Source organism: Mus caroli, unplaced genomic scaffold (assembly GCF_978045245.1).
Source record: "Mus caroli unplaced genomic scaffold, Mus_caroli_1 scaffold_5, whole genome shotgun sequence".
NCBI lineage: Eukaryota > Metazoa > Chordata > Mammalia > Rodentia > Muridae > Mus > Mus caroli.
The window spans coordinates 140,304,892-140,317,395 of NW_028227260.1; the positions used below are offsets into that span (position 1 = coordinate 140,304,892).

Here is a 12,504-nt window from a genome sequence, read left to right on the forward strand (position 1 = left end):
GTCCCACTTGTCAATTCTCGATCTTACAGCACAAGCCATTACTGTTCTATTCAGGAATTTTTCCCCTGTGCCCATATCTTCAAGGCTTTTCCCCACTTTCTCCTCTATAAGTTTCAGTGTCTCTGGTTTTATGTGAAGTTCCTTGATCCACTTAGACTTGACCTTAGTACAAGGAGATAGGAATGGATCAATTTGCATTCTTCTACATGTTAACAACCAGTTGTGCCAGCACCATTTGTTGAAAATGCTGTCTTTCTTCCACTGGATGTTTTTAGCTCCCTTGTCGAAGATCAAGTGACCATAGGTGTGTGGGTTCATTTCTGGGTCTTCAATTCTATTCCATTGGTCTATTTGTCTGTCACTATACCAGTACCATGCAGTTTTTATCACAATTGCTCTGTAGTAGAGCTTTAGGTCCGGCATGGTGATTCCACCAGAGGTTCTTTTATCCTTGAGAAGAGTTTTTGCTATCCTAGGTTTTTTGTTATTCCAGATGAATTTGCAAATTGCACTTTCTAATTCGTTGAAGAATTGAGTTGGAATTTTGATGGGGATTGCATTGAATCTGTAGATTGCTTTTGGCAAGATAGCCATTTTTACAATGTTGATCCTGCCAATCCATGAGCATGGGAAATCTTTCTAGCTTCTGAGATCTTCTATAATTTCTTTCTTCAGAGACTTGAAGTTTTTATCATACAGATCTTTCACTTCCTTAGTTAGAGTCACGCCAAGATATTTTATATTATTTGTGACTATTGAGAAGGGTGTTGTTTCCCTAATTTCTTTCTCAGCCTGTTTATTCTTTGTGTAGAGAAAGGCCATTGATTTGTTTGAGTTAATTTTATATCCAGCTACTTCACCGAAGCTGTTTATCAGGCTTAGGAGTTCTCTGGTGGAATTTTTAGGGTCACTTATATATACTATCATATCATCTGCAAAAAGTGATATTTTGACTTCATCTTTTCCAATTTGTATCCCTTTGATCTCCTTTTGTTGTCAAATTGCTCTGGCTAGGACTTCAAGTACAATGTTGAATAGGTATGGAGAAAGTGGACAGCCTTGTCTAGTCCCTGATTTTAGAGGGATTGCTTCAAGCTTCTCACCATTTACTTTGATGTTGGCTACTGGTTTGCTGTAGATTGCTTTTATCATGTTTAGGTATGGGCCTTGAATTCCTGATCTTTCCAAGACTTTTATCATGAATGTGTGTTGGATCTTGTCAAATGCTTTTTCCGCATCTAAGGAGATGACCATGTGGTTTTTGTCTTTGAGTTTGTTTATATACTGGATTACATTGATGGATTTCCATATATTGAACCATCCCTAAATCCCTGGGATAAAAACTACTTGGTCAGGATGGATGATTGTTTTGATGTGTTCTTGGATTCGGTTAGCAAGAACTTTATTGAGGATTTTTGCATCAATATTCATAAGGGATATTGGTCTGAAGTTTTCTATCTTTGTTGGGTCTTTTTGTGGTTTAGGTATCAGAGTAATTGTGGCTTCATAGAATGAGTTGGGTAGAGTACCTTCTGTTTCTATTTTGTGGAATAGTTTGTGAAGAACTGGGATTAGATCTTCTTTGAAAATCTGATAGAACTCTGCACTAAACCCATCAGGTCCTGGGCTTTTTTTAGTTGGGAGACTATTAATGACTGCTTCTATTTCTTTGGGGGATATAGGGCTGTTTAGATCATTAACCTGATCTTGATTCAACTTTGGTACCTGGTATCTGTCTAGGAACTTCTCCATTTCATCCAGGTTCTCCAGTTTTGTTGAGTATAGCCTTTGGTAGAAGGATCTGATGGTGTTTTGGATGTCTTCAGGATCTGTTGTTATGTCTCCTTTTTCATTTCTGATTTTGTTAATTAGGATGCTTTCCCTGTGCCCTCTAGTGAGTCTGGCTAAGGGTTTATCTATCTTGTTGATTTTCTCAAAGAACCAGCTCCTTGATTGGTTGATTCTTTGAATAGTTTTTCTTGTTTCCACTTGGTTGATTTCACCCCTGAGTTTGATTATTTCCTGCCGTCTACTCCTCTTGGGTGAATTTGCTTCCTTTTGTTCTAGTGCTTTTAGGTGTGTTGTCAAGCTGCTAATGTGTGCTCTCTCTAGTTTCCTTTTGGAGGCACTCATAGCTATGAGTTTTCCTCTTAGAAATGCTTTCATTGCGTCCCATAAGTTTGGGTATGTTGTGGCTTCATTTTCATTGAACTCTAAAAAGTCCTTAATTTCTTTCTTCATTCCTTCCTTGACCAAGGTATCATTGAGAAGAGTGTTGTTCAGTTTCCACGTGAAGGTTGGCTTTCTATTATTTATTTTGTTATTGAAGATCAGCTTTAGTCCATGGTGATCTGATAGGATGCATGGGACAATTTAAATATTTTTGTATCTGTTGAGGCCTGTTTTGTGACCAATTATGTGGTCAATTTTGGAGAAGGTGCCATGAGGTGCTGAGAAGAAGGTATATCCTTTTGTTTAGGATAGAATGTTCTGTAGATATCTGCCAGATCCATTTGATTCATAATTTCTCTTAGTTTCTCTGTGTCCCTGTTTAGTTTCTGTTTCCATGATCTGTCCATTGGTGAAAGTGGTGTGTTGAAGTCTCCCACTATTATTGTATGAGGTGCAATGTGTGCTTTGAGCTTTACTAAAGTTTCTTTAATGAATGTGGCTGCCTTTGTATTTGGAGCATAGATATTCAGGATTGATAGTTCCTCTTGGAGGATTTTACCTTTGATGAGTATGAAGTGTCCCTCCCTGTCTTTTTTAATGACTTTGGGTTGGAAGTCAATCTTATCAGATATTAGAATGGCTACTCCAGCTTGTTTCTTCAGACCATTTGCTTGGAAAATTGTTTTCCAGCCTTTCATTCTGAGGTAGTGTCTATCTTTTTCTCTGAGATGAGTTTCCTGTAAGCAGCAAAATGTTGGGTCTTGTTTGTGTAGCCAGTTTGTTAGTCTATGTCTTTTTATCGGGGAGTTGAGTCCATTGATATTAAGAGATATTAAGGAAAAGTAATTGTTGTTTCCTGTTATTTTTGTTGTTAAAGTTGGCATTCTGTTCTTGTGGCTGTCTTCTTTTAGGTTTGTTGAGGGATTACCTTCTTGTTGTTTCTAGGGCGTGGTTCCTGTCCTTGTATTGGTTTTTTTCTGTTATTATCCTTTGAAGGGCTGGATTCGTGGAGAGATAATGTGTGAATTTGGTTTTGTAGTGGAATACTTTGGTTTCTCCATCTATGTTAATTGAGAGTTTGGCTGGGTATAGTAGCCTGGGCTGGAATTTGTGTTCTTTTAGTGTCTGTATAACATCCGTCCAGGATCTTCTGGCTTTCATAGTCTCTGGTGAAAAATCTGGTGTAATTCTGATAGGCTTGCCTTTATATGTTACTTGGCCTTTTTCTCTTACTGCTTTTAGTATTCTATCTTTATTTAGAGCATTTGTTGTTCTGATTATTATGTGTCGGGAGGTATTTCTTTTCTGGTCCAGTCTATTTGGAGTTCTGTAGGCTTCTTGTATGTTCATGGGCATCTCTTTCTTTAGATTTGGGAAGTTTTCTTCTATAATTTTGTTGAAGATGTTTGCTGGTCCTTTGAGTTGAAAATCTTCATTCTCATCCACTCCTATTATCCGTAGGTTTGGTCTTCTCATTGTGTCCTGTATTTCTTGGATGTTTTGAGTTAGGATCTTTTTGCATTTTACATTTTCCTTGATTGTTGTGCTGATGTTCTCTATGGAATCTTCTGCACCTGAGATTCTCTCTTCCATCTCTTGTATTCTGTTGCTGATGCTCGTATCTATGGTTCCAGATTTCTTTCCTAGGGTTTCTATCTCCAGTGTTGCCTCATTTTGGGTTTTCTTTATTGTGTCTACTTCCCTTTTTAGGTCTAGTATGGTTTTGTTCATTTCCATCATCTGTTTGGATGTGTTTTCCTGTTTTTCTTTAAGGACTTCTACCTGTTTGATTGTGTTATCCTGTTTTTCTTTAAGGACTTCTACCTGTTTGATTGTGTTATCCTGTTTTTCTTTAAGGACTTGTAACTCTTTAGCCATGTTCTCCTGTAATTCTTTAAGTGAGTTGTTAAAGTCCTTCTTGATGTCCTCTACCATCATCATGAGATATGCTTTTAGATCCGTGTCTAGCTTTTCCGGTGTTTTGGAGTGCCCTGGACTGGGCGAAGTGGGGGTGCTGGGTTCTGATGATGGTGAGTGGTCTTGGTTTCTGTTAGTAAGATTATTACGTTTACCTTTCGCCATCTGGTAATCTCTGGGGTTAGTTGTTATCGTTGTCACTGTTTAAAGATTGGAGCAGAAGCTGTGTTCCACTCCCCAGCAGTCTCAAAATCCTGTGGTGGGAGTAGTGGGTAGCTGGCGGTACCCCGGTGCTGGTCCAGCCGGAAGAGGCCTGTGGTCCTACTCAGGCCGGTTTTCTGCTTCCCTAACTAATGCAGTCTCTGGTCCCGCTCGCAATTGGATTGGAGCAGAAGCTGTGTTCCACTCACCAGAAGTCTTAAGATCCTGTGGCGGGTGTTGTGGGTAGCTGGCGAGTGTCAGCCGACCCTGCGCCCTAGCTACCCCGGTGCTTTTCTGACCGGAAGAGGCTTGTGGCCCTACGTAGGCCGGATTTCTGCCTCCCCAACCAAAGCAGTCTCAGGTCCCGCGTGATTGGACTGGAGCAGAAGCTGTGTTCCACTCACCAGCAGTCTCAAAATCCTGTGGCGGGGGTCGTGGGTAGCTGGCGGGTCTCAGGAGACCCTATGCTCAACCTACCCCTGTGCTGATCCGGCCGGATGAGGCCTGTGGCCCTACTCAGGCCGGTTTCTGCTTCCCTAACTAATGCAGTCTCAGGTCCCGCGCGCAATTGGATTGGAGCAGAAGCTGGGTTCCACTCACCAGAAGTCTTAAGATCCTGTGGCGGGTGTTGTGGGTAGCTGGCGAGTGTCAGCCGACCCTGCACCCTAGCTGTCCCGGTGCTTTTCCTTCTACTCTTTAAATAAGGGTTCTCTAGACTCTAGAGTGCTTCTCAACCTTCCTAATACTGAAACTCTTTAATATAGTTCCTCATGTCATGATAACCACCCAACGATAAAATCATTGCTTCTTTATGATTGTAATTTTTCTACTGTTATGAATTGTAATGTACATATCTGTGTTTTCAGATGGTCTAATTCAACCCTTGTGAAAGGGTTGTTCACTCCATCTCTCCACTCCCCCCACCCTGTGCAAATCGGTCATTACCATTACAGGTTAAGAACCACTGCTCTAAAGTACAGATATTATAGAATGAATGAATACATATATACACACACACACATACACACACACACACATATATATATATTTATATTTATATCTATCTATCTAACTATGGGATTTGTTAAAATGACTTATAGGCTATGGTTCAGCTAGTCCAACTGACTAGTCCAGCTGACTGTGAATGGAAAGTTCAGAATTAAAACAAAAATCCCTCACAGGTATGCCCTCCATTTTTAGGTTTTAGTTAGTTCCAGATGTAGTCAAGTTGACAAAGAATAACCATCACATTCTTAAAGAAAATGGGGTTCTTTAATCAAAATCTAAATTCTGTGATCAAGGCATGTGATTGTTCTCAGGTTACAAAGAAACCCAAGATAAATGGCTTACTGTGGTGCTTATTAGCATATCAAAGCTCACCCTGGTCACCAGTGTTACTCAGTACATGTGATTCCACTTTGCTCTTATTTGTGGGCCTATACAGCCCAGTGGGCTTTGCTTTCCTTCACCCAGATTTTCATTCCTGTATAAACCTGTCACTTTGGCTAAGTGTTCTCTTGACTCTGCCCTTGGTCTTCTTTTGTCTCCCTTTCTTTTCTTCTTTAGCTCTCCCCAGCTCTTGCCCTCCTATCATGGCTGGATTCAGTCTGGACCCTTCCAGATGCTTCTGGCTGTACTCTCCCTCATAACTATAATAAAATCCTTCTCCTCACTCACACCTTGGAGTAGCTATATCCTCATTTTTATTTGTTGTCTTCTAAAGTAAGTAGTGTGGTACAAAATTAAGAGTCCACAAGGCCAACTGTAGCTTCCATTATCAATCTAGTTAATGACTCTAAACAAATGTGGGGTTTGGGATTTTTCTTTCTTTTCTTTTTTTTCCCTTTTTTTTTTTCTTTTTTTTGTTTTTTGTGGAGGAGGTGGGTGGGATGTGTTTGCTTGTTCGTTTTGTTTTGTTTTGTTTTGTTTTCAGACAGGGTTTCTCAGTGTAGCCCCAGCTGTCCTAGAACTCACTTTTTAGAACAGGGGTCTTTGCACTCAGAGATCTTCTTGCCTCTGTTTCCCAAGTGCTGGGATTAAATGTGTGTGTCATCCTCAAGAAAATATGTTTTGTTTAGTATAAGGCATTTCTTCTCAAATTTCTCCCACACCCTCGTCTGTGTACACCTAAGTGTGTGTGTGGCACTTGGGTTACTTCTCATATTCATTCACGCTTAAGAACTACTGATTAAACCCATGGAAATATAAGCACAAGTTTAAGAAAGGTCCTTTCCTATGACTGACTGGTTCAGCTATTTTGGATGCCCCAAAAAGATGTTTTGGATGTAAGACAGAAACACTTTGAAAGACAACAAACCTTCTATGCTTTCTCCCTACAACTTCTCTTAATTTAAAACATCACATACCCTATCAACATGAATATCTTAAACACCAATGACATTTCAGACAAAGTCAGATGCTCAGGCATGACTTAGGTACATTAACTATCAAATAGAATTTCTTTACATTTCTGCTTCATTTCTTTGTGATCTTATTTGACCCACAGGCTGTCTGAGCTTATTTCTAGACCTAATTCCTGAGTATTTAATCGTATCCCAGCTCCCAGCTTTCATGATTCAGATCTACTCCCTCCATTCCTTGTCATTCTTCCAGGAAGTATTTCTATCTATCTAGTGTCCTCAAGGACCCTTTTAGGGGAACTATGAATTCAAAAAAATTTTTCCTCCTTAATGTCTCAACAATATAAAATGACTTTTAGGGAAACCGACATAAGGATTGATGACGTCATCCCTCTCCTAATTAATAATTTTCTCTGTTCTAATGTCTAACACAGTAAATATAAATAGATATAATTACCATAAATAAAAACTCTGTGAGGTAAATATTTTATCAGATTAACATATCTTGATTACATACTTTGAGAGCTACTGCTATAAAAATGGAGTAACTCTTCTCTTATGACTGGCCACATGTACATTTATAGTTCTCAATCTAGGCATTCAGCACTCATCTTCATGATGCTCAATCATGACAATATTCCAGAAGTCTTTTGACAATATTCCAGCCACTGCATATATAGCAGTACAAGAAAGAAAGAGATTAGTGAGGAGGGAAGAAGGGAGGGACGGAGGAAGGGAAGGAGAGAGTGAAGGAGGGAGGGAGGGAGGGAGGAAGGGAGGGAGGGAGGGAGGGAGGAAGGGAGGGAGGGAGGGAGGGAGAGAGGGAGGGAAGGACAAAGGCATAATGGACATTGAGGTTCTTATTCTTACAGATAAGCACTAGGGACGCTGAAATGTTAACCTCGTAGGCTTGTTCCTTCAAAGGAAGGGATTTATAACCTGTTATACCCTGAGAAGGCTGGGAGAAGATGTGTTTAAAAGCCTAATGACCTTTGTGCTGTGTGGCCAGATAACACACCACTGGATCCTCTGCCAGACATTTATCATGAGCTCAGCCAATCTATAGAAGCAATCTTTATAGAAGGAGTTATATGTATTTTACAAAAAGTTTTGATGTGGTCAAGTCTGACCTTAATTTAGTTTAAATTTTTCCTCAAGGAGAATTATATATTGTTTATTATGCATATGATAGTGAGTTAATTGTCACCTGGAAATTTTTCATCAAGTTTATTGTGCATAAATGTGCCTAAAATAAGGTACTATTCATGGTCAGACTTCTGAAGTTTGAACCATCATGACTACTTAGTCATTTTGAATTGAACTGCCTTCTTGCTAGCCAGGGATTATTACTCTTCTGGACTTGGTGGTCATGGGAAACCCCACAGAAAAGGAGGGAGAAAGAAATATAGATAAAGGAACAAGGAGCTAAGAACTCATACTCAAATTACTTACACTCATTCATAACTAAATACAATTTACCCTCTGTGAAGTAAACTTTGGCTCCTGTTTGTAGTTGTGTTCTCACTCTTGATTCCCAAAGCCAACATTCTGAGTCTGCACAAATGCATTCACTTGTGCATGCTGCTGGTACCAGGATCTGCTCCCAACCTAGTGACATCACACTTAGGAGACATCAATCTGCACACATGTTGCCAAGGCAACCATCACCATATTCCCAGAATCAACTTGCCTCACCTCCCACCTTTACCTGCAGCTACATCACTATCCAAATAAAAGGAAGACTCCTCTGACCCCCCCCCCACTTCCCCATCTTCTCCTTCACCACTACCTTTGCCCTTCTCTCCTACAATAAACCTCACATGGAACTGTTTGGCCTGGTGTAGTCTGTCTGGAGCCTCACTTCTAACACAACATTGGTGCCAAAACCCAGAAGCAGAAGGAACAAGAATTTGTGATTAAAAAGTTGGATCATATAGTGGAATGTTTCATTAGGGTTAGGCAAATTTATAGTAACTTGGATAATATCAGGACAGTGGCATAGCAAGAAGGGGAAATATGAAACATTTAATCAATGGAAACTGAATTTGGGCAATAAGGTAATAGATTACATCTGTGAAACTTTTTTCTAGCTGTTCCCTTAACTTTCAATATAGTCAGAAGTCTGAGAAATAAACAAAAATCTATCAGGTATATATTATTTTAAGAAATGATGGAGTCCACTAGCCAACAGTTTCTCTGGTCTCCATGGTCTCCATGACAAGTTGAGTGGCCAGTCTCTGTGGAATGGAGATGTGTGACATGAGAAATTACTTACCATGATTTACCCAAGTCATTTGACTCATGGTATACAGAGCTGTCTACTGCATTTTTAGTGTTTATCATATCACAATCCAGGCAGTATCTTGCAGCTGTGTCCTCTGAGATCTCCTGGGTTATCTGTTAAAGGCTTCAGGAATCCTGCCTGTCATAAACTTCATAATTAGCAAACTTCTGACAGGATTGAGGGCTATATCAATAGGAGCAACAGTAATGGTGTGTGAGCTTCCTGCTTCTGAACTGCAGTGGCAGGGGCAGTGTCAAGGGTTGGGGCTGGGCCTGCAGAGCAGCTCAAGACCCATGCACCTGGATGCATGTAGGGCTATCACTGGCCAGCTTGTTTACTTCAGCTGAGCTGGGGCAAGCCTTTCTCCCAGCAGCCAGAAGTTGAGGCTCAGTGCTCAAGGCTGTCAGAGTCAGTGGTGGTCAGGGAAAAGGAAGTGCCAGAAGTAGTGTACTCTGTATCCCAGAAATGTGCATGCTATTCTTGTGGCACCACTAGGCTTTACTTTATAGGTCCAGGGCAGAAGTGGGAGGGAGGGAAAGAGAGAGAGTTAATGCAAAGCTCAGAGCAGCCTCAGGGAAGCTTGTGTGGCTTTTATTTTGCAAACCATGCCTACGGAAGTTCTTGAAATTCCTTAAATCTCCCTGCCTTCAGGGGAATTTCTATTTAGCTATATGACTTTGTTTCAGATCTACCCAGGTGTTGTTCATAATAAAGTTTAAATTCAAGATTTATAAAAGGTCAATCAGGCTATAGAGCTTATATATAAAGGCATTACAAGCTGGCTTGCCTACTTCATATAAAATTATTATAGATTTGAAAGTTTTTTTTTTCCTTTGCATCTTGATAATTGTAAAAGGTTTGCTTCTAGTGAGCTAGTAATCACTGAGAAATGTTGCCTCTAGGTATGCCTAATAGCTTTACATTATGTAAGAAAAAATTGTATTATCTCTGCTTCAATACAAGAAGCTAAGAGTTTGAATCTTTCAATTTATATGGTTTCTTAAATGGAAAGTAGTGAGAGGTCCGGAGGACACCAACATGAACAAGTTGAAATCATCGCAGAAGGATAAAGTTCGTCAGTTTATGATCTTCACACAATCTAGTGAGAAAACTGCAATAAGTTGTCTTTCTCAAAATGACTGGAAGTTAGATGTTGCAACAGATAATTTTTTTCAAAATCCAGAACTTTATATACGGGAGAGTGTAAAAGGATTTTTGGACAGGAAGAAGTTAGAGCAACTGTACACTAGATACAAAGACCCTCAGGATGAAAATAAAATTGGAATAGATGGTATAAAGCAGTTCTGTGATGATCTGGCCCTCGATCCAGCCAGCATCAGTGTGTTGATCATTGCATGGAAGTTCAGGGCAGCCACACAGTGCGAGTTCTCCAAACAGGAGTTCATGGATGGCATGACAGAGTTAGGATCTAGAAATGGCCATTGCTTACTGGAACTTAGTGCTTAATGGAAGATTTAAATTCTTAGACTTATGGAATAAATTTTTGTTGGAGCATCATAAACGATCAATACCAAAAGACACGTGGAATCTTCTGTTAGACTTCAGTTCAATGATTGCAGATGACATGTCCAATTATGATGAAGAAGGAGCATGGCCTGTCCTTATTGATGACTTTGTGGAATTTGCACACCCTCAAATTGCTGGGACAAAAAGTACAACAATGTAGCACTAAAGGAACCTTCTAGAATGTACATAGTCTGTACAATAAATACAACGGAAAATGCACAGTCAATTTCTGCTGGCTGGACTGAACTGAAGATCAATCCTCATAGTTCAAACTGAGGGTTGAGACAAAACTTTTAAGGATACATCTTGGACCATATCGTACTCCATTCTTCTACTGGTGATTTGGGCTTGTCTTCTAGTCTGGGCCACTCTAAGCATTTATAATTCCGACACTGTGGATTTCATCTTACACCTGTGGACCATCTTAGTCTGTCTTCCCATAAGTCATAGCAGCTTGATGGTGATTATTTTGAGGTTTCCATTCTTGCATAAAGCACAATGCTGTCTTCATCAGAAAACAGTTTGGCATAAGAATTAAATATAATAATGAACACCACAACAATTTATAAAAACTTCTTAAGTATATGCTTTGGGCTAGTTGCAAAGACTGTGCTGGTAGCACTTCAAATGAGAGTTATTTATCTGAGTGTACCGCATCTGAAATGGTGTTTGCTTGGGGGAATTTAATTTTCTTGGCAAACTACATGTACTGTTGGTGTGAGTAGAATACCTGATATAAGAAATGTCAAAATAACCAACACATGAAAAAAAAAAGGATAATCTGGGGACTCCCTGAAATATGTCTTGTGTTTCAGACGCTCACAAAGGTTCTACAGAACAGGTCTGTGGTTATCTTACCCATGTTTATACAGTATCCTGCAGTGAACTTTTATTTAAAAAAATATTGTAATGAGATCAAATGTTAGACTCCACACTCGTGCATCACACATCACATAATCGGATTTCATTATGCTCTGAAATGCTTCTATGCCTTTTGAATAAGTTAAACTATTTCATTTATTTTGAATGTTTTGGATTGCTATACAATATAATATTCTAAATTTAGGCATGAGGGTTTTAGGTTTGTTTTTGTTTTTTTTTTTTAATTTTTTGTCATCGCACTATGGAACACAATGCAATTCACTTAATTTATAAGAAGATAGTAAGATTTAGATTTTGGAAATGGTTGTGATGAGCCGTGAAGTTCACCTTTCTCCCATGGCACTGCTCTTTGAGGCGTGGTCCAGCTGTGCTGGCTGCTGACTGTTGAGATGGCTTACTGCTAAATCACTGTGGTTGCCAAGTCTACTTCAGAAGCAGAGATTGTCAGACAGGCGAGCACTGGTGCAGATACCAATGGCTTCTGTTCTATGAATTATTTGACTTTTGACTGTTTTTGTCTCACTTGCATTTGCTATTTCCACATCACAGCAGAATGCAGTCTGATTGGTTTTGTTTTTTGTTTTTTGTTTTTCCATGACAGGACTCATGCCTTGCTCTCTTGCTGAAAATGCTTGTGTCTCTGATAACATACTGACATGTGAAAGGGGTATGTTCATACAGATTTCCATGAGGAAGTTAAAATGATGAACTAAATGCTGGGTGCCTGGTCTTCAGTAGGAGCAGATTTTGCTTCATGTATCCAGGTCCTCTGCAGGGTACCAAGAAATGTTCTTCAGGATAGGGGAACAATTTATGCAGATATGGAAATGATTAAAACTGCTTTTTAGTCACATGATTTGGAAAATGCATAGAAAGCTTACCTTACAGATATATCATTAATCCAATCATAACTTTAATTTAGGAATGCATTTCTACCAAAAGAAGCTTAGAGTAAATTTCTATTCACGTTACAGGGATTGGTCATTAAAAGGAAAAGAATCTTGCTGTTTTCAGTATTTCTTGATTTCATTTTTGTAAATATAAAGAACTTCAATTATGAAAAAAATTAAAGATATATGTATATATATCTTTAAAAGTTTTACAGACCTATATTGTTTATTCCCTACATGGAACATTTTGAGTTGTGGTATTGTTTTCGGA

At 39.3% G+C, this 12,504-nt stretch overlaps 1 pseudogene; it reads left to right on the forward strand.

Moving 5' to 3' along the window:
- Window positions 1-9,956: 9,956 nt before the first annotated feature.
- LOC110287085 (DCN1-like protein 1 pseudogene) lies at window positions 9,957-10,687 on the forward strand (annotated as a pseudogene).
- The last annotated feature ends 1,817 nt before the right edge of the window (window positions 10,688-12,504 follow it).